At 40.1% G+C, this 17,325-nt stretch overlaps 1 long non-coding RNA gene across 2 annotated transcripts in view; it reads left to right on the forward strand.

Moving 5' to 3' along the window:
- The window catches only part of LOC126066397 (uncharacterized), a 216,992-nt gene that overhangs the window by 187,964 nt on the left and 11,703 nt on the right, over positions 1-17,325 (forward strand). For both annotated transcript variants that reach the window (XR_007515074.1, XR_007515075.1), the window contains one exon: positions 5,317-5,419. This is a non-coding gene — a long non-coding RNA (uncharacterized LOC126066397). The remainder of the gene's footprint in view (positions 1-5,316; positions 5,420-17,325) is intronic.

Below are 17,325 nucleotides of genomic sequence, written 5' to 3' on the forward strand. Positions count from 1 at the left end.
ATTCACCCTAGATGGACTCAACTATCTCTTTTTTCTGTGCCTGCACCTAAACATTTAAGTGCTTCTGGAGAAAGTCACATATCAGGGGAGACTTGATCTGCTTTAAATTTGTGATCACTACACTGCAATAAAAAAAAAAAAATCAATTCTAGATTTCTTTAGTTAGCTTATTAACTACTCTCCGCAAAAATGAGTTCAGGCTCTTTTCAGTTTCCACAAATCTCTGGGTACTTTCCTGATCCCATACTTTCGGCTGATGATCCCATTACCTCCTTTACAAAGGAAAAAGTACCGTTGGATTGGGTTCAATCACCTGCTGGAAAACACACAAGCAAACCTACCTTGAATTCTACACACTCTGCCTTCCGTTCCTTCTGACGTAATAAGCAAACCCCTCCATTTATTTTCTGAACTTCTACCCTCTGCCGTCTTATTCCTTTTCCTGGGAATACATTTAATCTCCTTTTCTCCAGGATCATTTTCACTGGCTTTTAAATATATTCTCATTGTACAGTAATCATCACTCTGTTTTAAAGCTCAATATAAGCACCATCAATTCTACAAAGGCAGTAGAACACAGTGGTTAAGAGCACAAAATATGGAGCCATGTTTGTGAGGCCAAGTTCCCGATTCACCACTCCTTAGCTCTGGGACTTAGATAAGTTACCTAAACTGTTCAAGTTTCTGTTCATCCTTAAAATAAGAATGATTACGACAGAGTTGTGAGGAATAACGGATCAGTATATGCAAAGGGCCACCACTCACCTGTCAGTTTGTCGTACTGTGGTAGCTTGCTTGTTGCTGTGATGCTGGAAGGCTGCGCTACCAGCATTTTAATACCAGCAGGGTCACTCATGGTGGACGAGCTGCAGCAGGGAGCTTCGAGACTAAGATAAGCTAGAAGAAAGTATTAATCTCCTTCCAAATATTAGCCAATGAAAGCCCTATACATCACAAGCGAATATGGTCTGGTGAAGTGCTGGAAGATGAGCCCCCCAGGTTGGAAGTCACTCAAAGTACACAGTGACCACAACGACGGACTTACGCATACCGATGATTATGAAGATGGCGCAGGACCAGGCAAGTTTCATTCTGTTGTACATAGGTATTCATGAAGTCACAGAGTTAGCTTTGTATGTGTTTGCTATTACTGTTGGCTCATTCCATAATCAGGCCATAATTTTCTTATAGAGTTTTTTGCCTGTCCTGAAGTTCATATTCACTTCCCTTTTCATTAATGACAGAATAAAGTGTCTTCATTATAAATTCTAGTTTTCATATTATATTGTCCAATGCTCCCCTCTTGCGACCCTCTCTCATAGAGCCCTGTTTCATTTTTCTATCTGGACCAGTAGCCCCCTGGTCTGGTCTAGTCTAGTCTTGGCCTGCTCTCGTCTGGGGCTTTATTTACCTTCTCTTGGCTTGAATCAATTGTTTCCTGAATCCTAGGACTTAGTTTTTCATTTTTTCTTCCTGCACTTGCAGGCTTCTCTTTGGAAGGATTTTCAGAAAAGGGTGTAGAAGAGGTAAAATTCATGAATCTCTGAGTGTTTGGGAAGGTGTTTAGCCTATGCTCATGTGTGATTATAATTTGAGTACAAAATCATTTTCCATCAGGACTTTAAAGGCATTTCTCCATTGTCTCCGGTGCTGCTGATGAGACATCTATCCATCTCATTCTTGTGCTTTAATAGGTGGCTACCCCACCCTCTGTGGAAGCATTTAAGAGTTTTAATTTGCTATTGTGAAAACGTGTGAGGTATACTTAGGCTTGGGTCTTTTTGCATTTATTTTACTTGATACTAATTGGAATGACTGGCAACTTTGTCCAGATTTGGGGAATTTTTTCCTATTGTATCTTTATAATCTCTTCTTTCTCAGTTGCAGAGTGGTTAAGAGCTACAGCTGCTAACCGAAAGGTCTATGAGCCACACCTTGGAAACCCTATGAGGCAGTTCTACTTCATCAGTCATATATAATTTCTTAAGTGTTCTGTGATTGTAACTTTTTATAGTATTCTTTTTCTATTTTGTAAATATGACAGTTGCTCAAATCTCTCTGACTCTATCAATTAGAGGTTTCCTCTTATTTTTTAAGGTCTCTTTATTCTCTGGAAACCCTGGTGGCGTAGTGGTTAAGTGCTACAGCTGCTAACCAAAGGGTCAGCAGTTCAAATCCACCAGGCGCTCCTTGGAAACTCTATTGGGCAGTTCTACTCTGTCCTATAGGGTCGCTAGGAGTCTGAGTCGACTCGATGGCACTGGGTTTGGTTTTGGTTTTTCTTTATTCTCTGAATTGTTGGTTGGCTTTTGGGTCCAGCTTTTCTGTTTGTTTTTCTCAGCCTTGCTTTTTCATGCTGATGGTGCTGCACTCTGGTTGTTGTTGCTGCTAGTTACCATGGAGTCTTGGAGTTGGTTTTGACTCATGGTGAGTCCACGTCACTTGTAGAGTAGAGCTGTGCTCCACAGGGTTTTCAATGGCTGTGACCTTTCGGAGTAGATCACCAGGCTTTCTTGTGAGGCACCCCTGGCTGGGTTCCAACAACCCACCCTTAGGTTAGTGGTCAAGCACTTTACCTTTTGTGTCACCCAGGGACTCCAGAATGCTGAAACCAAAACCAAACCAAACCCGTTGCTGTCGAGTTGGTTCTGACCCATAGCGGTCCTATAGGACAGAGTAGAACTGCCTCATAAAGTTTTCAAGGAGCGGCTGATTGGTGGATTCAAACTGCCAACCTTTTGGTTAGCAGCCAAGCTCTTCACCACTGTGCCACCAGGGCTCTTGAACGGTAAAGGGGGTTGCTATTACACTGCACACAAAATTGTAGAAGGAGCCGCACTGTTTAGCCTAGAGAATTTTCAAGAGAACCTGAGAGCTTTATTCAATTCTGATTGCAGAAGAATGCTTGAATTTTTTACAATGCGTGCCCAGAAGTTAGAATTAAGATCAATGAGTAGAAATTATTAGCAAAGTTGGAAATATAAGGATGAATTTTCTAACCATTATGCTATGTAAAAGGAGCCCTGGTGGTGCAGTAGTTAAGCACTCTGCTGCTAACCAAAAGATCAGCAGTTTGAACCCATGAGCCACTGCAGATGTGGCAAACCTGCTTCTGTAAAGACTACAGCCTTGGAAACCCTATGGGGCAGTTCTACTCTGTCCTACAGGGTTTGCTATGAGTCAGAATCAACTGATTATGGCAACGGGTTTGGTGTACTATCTTAGAAATGGAATAGGCCTCCTTTGGAGATAGTGACTTCTCCATCCCTTTAAAATGTAGGATGAACACTTGCCAGAGATTCTGTTTTTGGGATTCCCCCAGAAACTGGCCTTCAGATTTCTTCTCTGAGTGAGTGCCAGACCCCTACTAAGGCTCCTGCCCACAGACCCCAGAGTTAATATTGAGAACCAGCATGTTTCACCAAGATCAATGAACATAATTAAAGTGCTGGGAGTTTAAAAAAAAAAAAGAAGAAGAAGAAAATTAAAATAACTAAGCCTCTGATTTTTTACCAGAATAAACAACATTGATAATGATATAATTTTCAAAATCACATTGGATGCAGTCAAGAATGACCTTACCAAAAACTCGTTGCCATTGAGTCGATTCCAACTCGTAGCGAACTTACCAGCTCCCCTGCTGCAGTCAAGTTGACTCTGACCTGTAACGACCCTATAAGACATGGTAGAACCACCCCATAGAGTTTCCAAGGAGCACCTGGTGGATTCAAACTGCTGACCTTCTGATTAGTAGCCATAGCACTTAACCACCACGCCACCAGGGTTTCCATAGCGACCTTAGGCTCTCCATTTTGGAGATGAAGAGAAAAAATGTCATTGTCGACAGAGTTTCTTTTAGAGGAAGTTTTGCTCACCGGGCAAACTGTAGAATCCCCTTTTTTCCAGAGAGAAATGTTTCTGAAGTGGCTTAGGCAACATCAGCAAATGTGGAACCTACGGAAACGCTAAGATTCTGTATTATCTTCGGAAATGATTTTGACCCTTATTTAGCTTTTTAAAGATATCCTTCCCTTTAAAATTAGACATGGACAATCTGGATGGTAAACTATGATTCTTTAAAAACATGGATTCTGAATCTTACTCTTTTCTGATATGAAATATATGAAAGTGCTGGGTATATGTTATCTTTTAGTACAAATCAGCATGCCAACCAGCAAACTTAGGTTCCAAATTTTAAGGTGAAAGTGCTGGGTTATTTTTTAGAGGGAGAGAAACATCTTTGAGTTAAGTACTTACAGTTCATGCCAGTGGCAGTGGGAGATACAGCTCCTTGGGAACTGATTTGTTTTGTTTTGTTTTTCTTTTCATAATACAATGAATTTTAATAAGCGAGCCCACTTATTACTCAAATTACCAAGGTCTTACTTGCCAAAGTGAGGCTGGTTGACTGAAGCTCTGGCAGTTACAGAATGCGCTGACTTTGGCTGATCCTCTGACTAGCGTGTTCATCCTTATTATTGTTATTATTTTGATGTTCTGCCTCTGCTTTGTCCTTTACTTTGCTTGTATAGGAAAGAAGAAAAAGAGAGATGTGCAATAAGAAATGACATATATGAATAGGGGAGTAAACAAGGGGAAATGTTGGGGATAGGCCAGAGAATGATGGATGAAACGTCATTGCCAAACAGGACACTGCTGTTATTAATTCAATCCCATAGTCTAAGACTCTGAAGTGGAAAAAGGGAGTCGTGGTGGCGGTGGTTGTGTTGGCGGTGGGAGAGAGTGGAGGGAGGGTGGAGCTCGTGCAGGAGAGGCACCCATGAGATTCTGGTGGAGGGGACGACAGGAGCGCCAGCGCCTGACCTCTAAATAAAGGCCTCCTATTTTTAATTTCAATGACTCTATTAAAAGATGTAGAGGCCCCAGGGGACCAAAGTGGACATAAGGCTTTCTTAGGGGATCAGGGCTTTCGTTCAGACTGTTTCCCTTTTGCTCAGAGTGCTCTAGGGGTCTTGGACTCACAGACCGAGGTGTGAAACCTCAGCTACGGAGGAGAAAGGAAGGTAGGGGCCGGTGAGGGAAGTGCGCCCGGCAGGAAGGGAACGCGTTTTACCTTTAGGCATGGCCAAAATCACAGGCCAAAAAACTCTGTAAGAAATGAAGGCGGCCGTCCCTTCTGCAGGCCTGCCAGGCCTCTGCCAGCAGGTTTTGCTAATGCTTTTTAACATTTATTGAGAGCGCGCTGGGTTCTTTTCAGAACAAAGTCGTGGGTATTTTTGCTGCTCAGTGGGACCGAATCTAAATTAAACAAAAGTTGAGATGAAGAAAGTCAATTACTATTTTTGGCCTGTTTAGAGACAAAACCGAGGCAAGAGTGTGAAGGCGCGGACTTTCTGAGCAGTGTCACCAAGACGCAGTCGAATGTCTAGGAAGGGTCCAAACCTTCTACTTCATTCTCGTATGTATTTTGCTGCCAGGATTTTTTGGGGGGTCAGAAATTTGCTTAAGACGGTTTTTTTGGGAGGTATGGGGTAAGGGGAAAAGGTCTGGTAGAACTAATAGGATTTACCTTTCAAATAAACACAATTTTTCTGCTGTTATGTACTGCCCTCTGGTGGCCACATCGATAGTGTTTTATTGGATGCCGAAGTGGGTGGTTAAGAAGGTTTCATTAATTTAAATAAATAAATACAAAAATTTGACCTCTTTTTTTTTTTCTCCTTCTAGGCAAACCTAAAAAAATCTCTAGGTAGCCTCCATATTTAAAATAGTAAATACATTGATGTCATTTCTTAAGCTTTATATATATCCCCCTAAAAATGTAACGGAAGTTTTATTTTACCGGGTAAAAAACATCATTTGGGCTGTCCGGTGTATCTTTCTACTTTAATGTGCTTAAGACTATTCTTATGGGACTAAAAATTCTTGGGTTAATTGATATTTATTAAAGACTAAAGACTAAATGATAATACTTTCCAAAATATTAGACTCTTGTCAGTAGTTGTCGATATGTAAAGAAACCCTTTTGGATCTAAATGAAGGAACAAAACCAATAATGCAGTGAAATATATTTGAAGCCCAAACAAAACTTTTCAAGGCACACTTGAAATACAGCTTCTAGAGATTAGGCTATGTTTAATTGTCCGCTAGCAACGACCGCTTTTTCTCCATGGCTTCTAATAATTTAGAACCAATCTTCATACCCAATGGAGTAGATTAAGACTTAATTGTCAAAGGAACTGTGTGTGATCTAGTGAGAGTTAGTTGCAAAGCCAGGCTTGGAATTAATTGTCTCAAAATCCTCAGCCTGTAGGCTTCATCGGGTGAACAATAGGCAGTCTTTAATAATAATTAGGAAAAAGAATTTCATGTGTCAACTCCTTTGTTGCAAAACCCAGGTTGAACGGTGAATTCTAATTAAAGTCATTTTATTGTTAACAGGAAATAACAAAACTTTAAAACATCCTTAAAAACGGCCGCTACTATGGCCTGGAGGTGGATTGATCACCGTTTATGTGACTGAAATCTGTTTTAGAGTCAGTTATGTTCTGGTGTTTATAATTATTTGGGGGTTTGGAGGAGCCTTGTGAGGCTTTTCCTAAATTAAATAGCTGAGTTGCACACAGCTCCATTTGGCTATGGTTGAGTAAACTTCTTCAGTGTATTGGGGTATCACATCACTTCCTGGACGAACAGTTGGTTGCTGAGAGCAGACTTATTTAAAGCAAGAAACTCGTTTAAATAAGTCTTTGGTCACGCTGTCGAGGGGGTTGTTAACGCACTGTGAGCAGCGACTGCACATGCCTGGGGAAGTTTATAAAAGAGTCTCTGGTTTTCTGACCGTGTAGGCCTTCCCCAAGCCCCTTTTTGTAAACCCAAGACTTGATGTTCATTTTATTATACACAATCTTCGTTGGAGTCTGAAAAGCGGAGCTACAGGGCGGACTTAAAATTAACTCCTCTTTCAACGTCCTAACCTTTTGGTTCTAATTTATTCACTTGTCAATCTTATGAATGCCTCCTGAACTCCAGCCATTGATTTCCGTCGCCTCCGCTATTTTTCCTGTTTATTATAATATATTGTCCCATTGTTGTTGGCCGTTTGCACTCAGTTCAATTTCCCACACAGTGTGCAGGAAACTGCTTCATGGCATCAGACTTCCTTAGATTGATTTTCACAGAGGCAGGGAGGGACCTGCCCACTTCTGGGCTCTTTGTGCTGGGACTGCACAAGGCCCGGTAAACTGCCCGGGGACACTTCCTTCCAGGCACCCGGGCAGACGGTAGCCTCATCAGGCGGTTCCCACTGCTGTCCCACGCAGCCCAGCCCCTGGGAAAAGCAGCCCTTATCAGCGCTGCGTGTTATGTCATTTCTTTTTACATACGATGTTTATTGTATTTAAGAGCCTGCTCTGTGGGAATGTTCTTTTCAAGGACGACAATGGAGAACCACAGAACAAAACTGGTGAAATGATGCAGCCCGGAGCGTCAGGCCTTCAGGCCTTCCAGTAGCTTAGTAATTAGAAAACAAAACACTCAGCAACAATATTAATGATGTTTTTACACTCTCTGCGTCTTGAATTATTTATTGATAAAAAGCTTTATCACCACCCTAAATGTAGGTTATATATATCTATATATATATATAAAAAGCCCATGTTTGTGTTACTATTTTGAGTTTTGCTAAATATGCTGAAGCTTTTGGAGGCAAACTTCAGCATGTACCCCAGTGAGTTGGAATTTAAGACGCCTGCCCTACATATTTTCAGCTTTCAGTCAGAAATACTTTTAAACTCAATTTGTCCTAGGCAACACATAGGGTTGTTTTATATGAAAAAAGTAGGTCACTACAATTATTGGTTTGCTTACTTTACATATGTGCCGTTAGACTCAAATTATTATTTTTTTTTGTTTTGTAAATTTAATTGTCTTTTGGGGGACTAGTTTTATTGCAAAATAGAACAAACTCAACTTAGTAGATAATGCTGAGCAGCTGGCAGCACCCTCTGAAAATGATTATTAATTTACACTCTGATATCAGGGATCCCCAAGGACCTCGTTATCAATTAGACAGTCTCCTGCAATAAATAGTCGACAGATGAAGCCAGTCTCCCAACCACAGCTCCAAGCCCATGGAGGCATCTCTATGTAAAAGAAGATTTTTTTTTTTTTTTGGTTCTTTTTTCCAAGTGCAGAAGATGTCAGACATCCTAGGGAGAAAGATGTGAGTTTTGCGAAGACTTTTATCAAGGGAACTCTCGGCCAGTGTTGTCATATAGCTGAATCTACAGGGAGGAAAGCCAATTTCTATTTCAGAGTTGTAATTGTATGGTGTGAATTATTTACACCTGCGGAAATTGATGGCCAATTTTTAGATCTATTGAGTGAATTCAAGATTTTGGTTAGTAGAAAACCAGGTCTTGTTCACTTGTATTAATAATGGGCAGTACTCATAGAGTTTGACTGAGTTTCATTAAATCGTTCCCAAATTTTAGACTTACTTGAATCGGCTCAATCACAGATTGTTTCTCAGATAAGAAAGGTACAAACATACTCATTTCCATTTTACAGATTTGGAAACTGATGATCACAAAATTAGGTATGTGGTCATAACCTTATTTCTCATCTGCAGTGAGTCACCAGGATGGGAGTGTCTTAGGCTGGGCTCTCTAGAGAAGCAAAACCAGTGAAGTAAGAATATATATGTATAAATGTAGAGAGAAAGATTTATCTTAAAGAAATGGCTCACGTGGTTGTGGAGGTGCGCAAGTCCCAAATTCCTAGGTCAGGCATCAGAGTGGAGGCTTCTCCTGACTCATGTGGTTGCAGGGGCTGACAAACCCACAATCGGTCAGAGAGTAGGCTGTTGGCTTATGGGGCTGCGGAAGCTGGTAAATCCCAGAATCAGCAGGTCAGATGACAGACTCAAGTCCCAAGAACTGCAAATCAGATGTTGACGAACCAGATGCAGGAACCAGAGCAAAGGAGAGCCTTGCCAGAGCATCCATATATATACTGGATGCAGGTCACCCCCCAAGGAAACTTTCCTACATCAGAGTAAGGGTGTGACTTGAGTAACTTTGTGAGCTGAGTCATGCTTTCTTGTAAGGCTGTGACTCAAGATACACCCCACACTAATCCTGCCTCATTAACGTATAGGATAGGATTTACAACAAACAAAATGGAGGATAATTACATAATAGCACAAAATGGAGAATAATAACATCAGGTCACAAAATAGAAGACAACCACGAAACACTAGGAATCATGGCCTAGCCAAGTTGACATATAACATTATCAATCACAGGAGGTAAACTCTTTTTACCATCCTAAATCTTTGTACTATTCTCTTTATTGGGAGTTGAGGGGTTGTTCTCTTACAGGGAATACATATTAGGAATGAAAATGAGATGACTAGATAATTTAATTTGACAAGAATAGATATTGGAAAATGTCCCAGGTAAATTCTCCTTCAGGGTGACATATGAATACATACTGTGAGAAGTGACACACACACCCTTGTCCTGAAGTGATTGATATTGTAGTTCACAGTTTTGCTCACATTAATTGTAGAGGCAGACAGGCCATGTAGAAGGCAAACTACTGTTCTAATTATAGATTTCATTATTCATTCTGTAATGGATCTCCTTGGTGTCATAGTTCTAACCTGCTTTCTCCTTGGACTGTAGTTGTAATCCTTGATAAGCCTAGGCCAACATCAAGAGATTATATGTCTTGGATTTTTGCTCACAAATTTTCTTACATAGTAATTGAAAATTCCCAGATATAAGGGTACAGTGTTGTCTTGAACTATCTTCTTTAATACAGTGTTTATTGTTCTCCTGGTAGAGTAGCATAGTGATTTTAGCTGCATCTCCTGGCCCTCTGATTTAAGAGTCAAAGGGTGATCTTGGGAAGAATGAAAAATCTACGTTTGTGGGCAAAGACGGTTACTCTGGAGAGCTGGGGAAAGGGATACAAAAATAGTTAATTGTTTCTTTTAGGGAAGAAATCTAGGAGTACACTAGCATTTCTGGCTTGGCTTATCAGGCTCTTAATAGTGCTAATATCTAACATTCGGAAAATACTAAGAGGAACCAGCTTTGCTTAGGAAGTTGAGTAAATAGCCAGCTCGGTGGAGGATGTGTTGAGTTTGGCATGTCTGTGCACATCCAAATATTAGTATCCAGTAGGTAATTACTCTGGGTGCAAGAAGAGAGAATGGGATTGGATCTAGTTATGAATCTCTGGTCTGTAGATGTCATCAAAATCTTGAAAATATCTGAGATCACCCAGGGCAGAAGAGAGAAAGAAGACCAGTGGGCTAAGAAAAGGAACACCAACTTTCAGCGTATGGGGAGAAAAGCTCAAAATTCAATGAAAAAAAAAAAAAAATGACGTAGAGAAAGAATCAGAAAAGAATAATCTCACAGAAATTGTGGCAGCGAATCCTTGTGCAATCTGAACTCAGGAAGCCATTTGTTGTGGAACAATGTCTCTTTTATCTGGAAATTTCATCAGGAGTTGATAAACTCTTGCTAGGGGTTGTGAGGCTAGATCTATTATATTTTCCAGATATAATTTATATAAATTATACAAGAAGGAGGAGATACAAACATAAGAATGTTTTCACTCTTTACCTATTATTCTGGGCCATGAGAATTTTTTGCATGCTCGTTTCTTCATAGTGTTTCTCCAAAAGTATAGAGAAAACACACCTCTCATTGCCCTTGGGGAAACAAGAAAAGTTGCAACACCAGGCTATCAGTTGGAATCATCTCAACACTGAAAGAAGGAGGCAGGTCACCTCATGAAAGGAGAGCATTAATTAGACCATGTTCATGGAGATGGATTGTGGATAAATTTCTTTTCTTAGGTAGCTTTTTTCTATCTAAATTGTCAAACAGCTCAAGGAGAGGGACCTCTCTAGCAAAGGACAGAGAAAACTAAATGTTTTGTCTTGACCAGGCAACAAACGGAATTTGCTAAACAAACAAACAAACAAACAAACAAACAAAAAACTCTTCTGGTTGAGGTTTAGAATCCATCAGTCACTGCCATGTTAATAAAAACAAACAAGCAAGCTAATTAATACATTTGTACTTTGGAAAGAAGAAGGGAATCTTTCTTGATATTTGGCCAAAGGGATGTTTTAAAATACTGGAAGATAAAGACTGAAAAGTGACAGTAAGAGGATAAAGATGTCTTTGATTCTCTTTGCTAGAGTCATTTGTGTGGCGTCCAGGAGGCAGAAAGCAGCTGGCAGTTGGCGGAGGAATGCTTGGGAAGTGAAGAAGGGGAGGAAGAGAATGAACATGGCAGTTTTAGCACTTTTTAGCCGCTTGGCTGAGAAAGAAAGCCAAAGGGAGTTAGAAAGAGATATAGAGTCCGAAAGAGATTTGTCTTATTTTTGGGAAATAATTTAGTATGCTTAGAGGTCGAGGCAGAGTCTCTGCGTGCTGCAAAAGGTTAAGCACTCGACTACTAACCGAAAGGTAGGTGGTTCGAACTTGTACTGAGGCGCCTCAAAACAGAGCCTGGTGATCTGCTTCTGAAAGGTCGTGGCCTTGAAAATCCAATGGAACAATTCTACCCTGCACGCATGGGGCCACCATGAGTCGGCATCGACTTCATAGCACCTAGCAACAGCAGCAGAGGTTGAGGAGAATCAATATATGGAAGGAGAAATACAAACAACGGGAGAGTACAGATACTGGAGCAGGAGAATGGGATACACAATAACCTTTTTCCTCTTCTCACTTGTCATTAAAAACCAAAAAGCCAAACTCATTGTCGTCAAGTTGATTCTGACTCATAGCAACCCTATAGGGCAGAGTAGAACTGTCCCATAGGGTTTCCAAGGAGTGCCTGGTGGATTTGAACTACCAACCTATTGGTTGGAAGCCAAATGCTTAACCGCTGTACCACTTCATTGGAATAAAACATTCGGCATAAAACCAACATATGTTCTAGGATCATAAAGAAACAATATCCAAGGATACGGTCTAGTCATCTTAAATGTCTTCTAGCTTATTGTCCATGTGGGACAACACATATGTCCACCCTTCTGTTGTCTCCTGTAGAATTTATGACAGCTTCATCCTACTCTTACTTGAGGAGTCTAAAACAAAACCAAACCCACTGCCATCAAGTTGATTCAGACTCAGCAGCCCTATAGGACACAGTAGAACTGCCCCATAGGGTTTCGAAAGCTGTAAATCTTTATGGAAGCAGAGTGCCAGGTCTTTCTCCCAAGGACTGGCTGGTGGGTTCGAACCGACAGCCTTTTGGTTAGCAGCTGAGAGCTTAATCAGTGCACCGAATCTAGTAAGACGTAATTATATGAGTATATCCTCAGATTGGGAGCCCTGATGGCACAGTGGTTAAGAGCTCGTCTGCTAACCAAAAGGTACACAGTTCAAATCCACCAGCTGCTCCTTGGAAGCTCTATGAGGCAGTTCTGCTCTGTCCTATAGGGTTGCTGTGAGTCGAAATTGACTCCATGGTCTTTGGGTTTTGTTTTGGTTTTTAGTATCCTAAGATTCACCATGACCTACAGACATATAGTCAGATGCAGGCAAAGGGTTCATGGGTGAATAAAGGCACCTAGTCTGAATTACCCACAAAAAATTCTTTTTACGGACTGATCCAATTGGCTTCCTGAGACAAATAGGAAAAACACTTTGAAAATTATATATCTTAGAGTTTAGGAATTTTAGAATCCTCTTAGAATTTAGGAATTTTAGAATCTTCTTAGGATTCAGGAATTGTAGAATCTTCTTAGAATTCAGGAATTTTAGAATCCTCTTAGAGTCTAGGAATTTTAGAATCTGAGAAACTGTCAGACTGGCTTCTGAGTGGCTGTACCATCTGCATCCCCACCTGCAATGAATGAGGGCACCTGTTACTTCACATCCTCACTAGCTTTTGTTATTGTCAGCATTGTATTGGGCAAATCTGCTGCAAAAGACCTTTCTAAAGTATTAAAAAGCAAAGATGTCACTTTGAGGACTAAGGTGCGCCTGACCCAAGCCATGATATTTTCAATCACCTCATATGCATGTGGAAGCTGGATAATGAAATTAGGAGGACTGAAGAAGAATTGATGCCTTTGAATTATGGTGTTGGCAAAGAATATTGAATATACCATGAACTGCCAGAAGAACGAACAAATCTGTCTTAGAATAAGTACAACAAGATTGCTCCTTGGAAGCAAGGATGGTGAGACTTTGTCTCACATACTTTGGACTTGTTATCAGGAGGGACTAGTCCCTTGAGAAGGACGTCATGCTTGGTAAAGTGGAGGGTCAGTGAGGTAGAGGAAGACCCTCAACAAGATAGATTGACATGGTGGCTGCAGCGATGAGCTCAAACATAGCAATTACTGTGAGCATAACATAGGCTTGGGCAGTGTTTTGTTGTACATGGGTTCTCTGTGAGTCAGAACCAACTTGATGGCACCTAGCAACATCAACAATAGGTGGTTAGTGGTATCCCATTGTGGTCTTAATTTGCATCTCTCTAATAGGTAGCCCTGGTGGCATGGTGGTTGGGAGCTACAGCTGCTAACCAAAAGGTCAGCAGTTGGGATCCACCAGGGACTCCTTGGAAACTCTATGGGGCAGTTCTACTCTGTCCTATAGGGTCACTATGAGTTGGAATTGATTCTACGGCAGTGGTTTTTTTTTTTTTTAAAATGATATATGATGTCGAGCATCTTTCCATATGCGTATTTGCCATGTGTGTGTCTTCTTTGTTGAGGTTTTTGTCCAGATTTGTTTTTGTAACTGGGAAGTTAGCCTTCCCGTTGTTGAGTTTTAAGAGCCCTTTTTACGTCTTGGATGTTGACGTTTGCTGTAGGGTCAGTTCTGACTTACGGTGAAGTCCTTCATCAGATACGTGTTTTGCAAATATGTTCTACCAGTCTGTGGCTTATCTTTTTATTCTCTTAACTATGTTCAGTGTTTAATCCAAAAGAATACTCCTCAGCTTCAGTCTGGAAGCTTCACCCTCCCCCCTCCCCAAGGGTTGCCATTTTCATGTAGAAAAATAAGTTTCTTATGTTCCATCATAGAATTGTCTGATTGAGGAGCAGCTCCTATTTGCCTTAAGGCTGGAGAGCGAGAGCTTGAATATCACCTGTTCCTGTTGTATGCTGCACATCCAGGAAGGGTTGGGAAGTTCTATCAACTCACCATTCTTCAGCTCCATCATAGGATCGTTTATTTGCTCTCTCACACAGTAAGAAACAGCCCTGCACTTAACTATTTAACCAGCGAAGGCTAAGGCAATTAGGTTCATCTCTTTTTTTGATGTCCTAGAAGAGATGGTTGGATGAATCTCAGCTGCCCTGTGGTGATGGAAATGTAGTCCCAGCTGACTGGAGTTGTTTTTACAGTTGTCCCTCTTTAGTTTGGAACTCTCCAAACAAACAAAGAGTGGCCTTGCAAGTTTTTTTTTTTAGTTTATCCTTGGACTAGAAATCATGTTAGTTCGTTCTGTTTAATGCACTCTACTGATTAATCCGTTTCCTTAACTTGATTGAAGCACTTTAAAACAACATCACAAATGCAATCCCCATTTCTAAAGATTTCTTCTCTTTTATTACTTTCTAAGTCTTTAATTTGCTTTTATATCTCTTTACTATCTAACTGATTACTTTCCTTAAAGAATACTCTCTTTTGACCATAATTTCCTCTTCTTCCTGGAAGTGATTGAGCGTGTGAAGGGTTCTTGAAATACCATGAGGATATTAGCTACATAATGAGAAATGGGAACTGAGCTATGAATTTGGAAAGAGAATTTGTGTTACGTGAGTATAGGACAAGAAGATACCATTCAAGGAAGTCAGGTGATCGCAATGCTAAGTTACATTTTTCATTTTGCTATTGGTTTAAAAGAACTTTTCCTCTTATGAAGGCAAATTTCTACCAATTGCTATTTATTAACTAAGTAGTGATTTCTTTCTTGTCAAAGACAGTTATCTATTCACAAAGAAACCTGAGGCAGTGGAAGAGAGAGAGAAGGAGAAAGAGAAGGAGAGAAAGAGAGAGAATACAGAGTGTTGATCTGATCATCTACCAAAGCTTACAAAAATTGTCAATGAAATGTTGCATGTCTTCACGTCATGCCACTTTCTGCCAATAGGACTGGGTGGTATTTGATGTAATGGATAGAACTTCTTTTCCCTTCAGTTGAATAATTTAAAGATGAATGACCGAGAATAGATGCATATAAAGAGACCAGTGTTCATTGGTGGTTACCAGCTGGGGAGGGGGAGTATGAGATGGAAGCACTCTTTAGATCCTAAATACTTGTTATTTTTGGTGATGGGAAAAGTGGCACTGAATGTGGGTGTAGTGAGCACAGCATGATCAAAGTAAATGATGTCGCTAAGAAGCACTAAAGAGAAAAGGATGCCTGTACTAAAGAATTTTACATATATAAGATGGTAACAACTCCAACAAAGCCAAAAAACCAGTGTATGATCACATATGAATGGGTATAGGCATATAGGTATATGGGTAGGTATCATACCTGTTACCATACCCGTTTCTGTCAAATTGATTGTGACTCATGGTGACCCTATAGAACAGAGTAGAACTGCCCCATAGGGTTTCCAAAGAGCACCTGGTGGATTTGAACTGCCAATCTCTTGGTTAGCAGTCATAGCCCTTAACCATTATGCCACCAGGGTTTCCTGGATAGGCAGAGATTCATACAAACGTGAAAACAGATAGAAGTATCTACATGTATGTGAAAATACGGATATATATGTGCTGACACACATATTCATTGAAAACATAATTATAGATGCCCCTCAGACATAACCAAACCCCTTCTGAGTTTGGTTTTCTAGGTTTGAAGGCTTAGGACCACAGTCTCATGGGACAACTCAGTCAGTTGGCATAATATAGTTCACAAAGTTCATGTTTTGCATCCTAATCAAGTGAGTAATATCTGGGGTCTTAAAAGCCCGTGAGCGGCCATCTAAGATACAGCAGTTGCTCTCTTCTCATCAGGAGCAAAAGAGTAAGATGGTAACCAAAACCCCAGAGAAGAAACAAGTCTACAAGGCTGACAGCCAACATGAGCCACACCTCATCTACCCTGAGATCAGAAGATCTAGATGGTATCTGACTACTACCACTGACTGTTCTGACTGGGGTCACAATAGATGGTCCTGGATAAAATGGGAGAAAAATGTAGAACAAAACTCAAATTCGTAAAAAAAAGTTCAGACTAACTGGACCAATTGAGACCAGAGGATTCCCTGAGACTATCGCCCTGAGACACTTTAAACCTTGAACCTAAATTATCCCCTGAGATCACCTTTTAGCGAAATAGCCTAGTGGCACACAAAATAAAGGATATTACCCAAAGAATGGTGCTCTAATAAAAAAACATCCATATGAGACGAAAAGGTCAACATTAATTCTAAAGCGAAGATGAGAAGATAAATGGGCAGGGAAACTAGAGCATTGGAAATGGAATAGTCAGAACACAATTGAATAGAATGTTGACAAAATGCAAAAAAAATGTAACTAATGTCATTCATCAATTTGTGTGGAAATTGTCAAATGAAAACTAACTTGAAGTATAAACTTTCATCAAAAGCAAAAAGCACAATAAAATATTATTTCAAAAACTCCTTTTGTGTTAAAAAAATAAAGATAAGTGAAGAGAAAAGATGATATACCTGTTAATTGAAACCCTTCCATGAAAGAAGACACATAATAAAGACAAAGAGAATACGACCTGCCTTGGCTAGACAAATCAAGTGATAGAGAGATACCTGTCTCTATATGCTGTTTACATACCCAGCACTGGAGGGAAAATTCTAGCCAGAGTCACATTCACGTTCATTTTGTTAATTTTTTTTTTTTAACCTGAGGGTCATATGATATTGGTTCCATAATTATCATAGGCTTAGATGTCATGAATTTGATTATTCTATTTGATTTTTGTGAATTTAGGAACCATTCTTAATCTTAGTAATTTATATATATCTCTACTTAGAGGAGCCTAGCTAAAAAGTGAGAAATTATCAGAGACAGGAAAACCAAAACAATGCATAATTCCTTCTTTTTTTAAAATTAAAATTCCAGTATTTTGATAGCATTTTCTTGTATTTTTCCAACATGTAGATTCAGCCATGATCTCTGATAGCACTGCTTTCCAGAAACAGAGGCAGGGAGAGGAACTAAAAACAATTAAGCTATCAATTCATCTTTTTAGGTATTTATATATTTCGATTCATCTGCTTTTTGTTTTAATCATTCAGAAACTTCTCCTGAGAGTCAAGGAATCTTGAAAATTATTATTGAGTAAGAAAGATAATTTTATCCTGAAGTCTCAGGTAGA

This window comes from Elephas maximus, chromosome 23 (genome assembly GCF_024166365.1).
Source record: "Elephas maximus indicus isolate mEleMax1 chromosome 23, mEleMax1 primary haplotype, whole genome shotgun sequence".
Lineage (NCBI taxonomy): Eukaryota > Metazoa > Chordata > Mammalia > Proboscidea > Elephantidae > Elephas > Elephas maximus.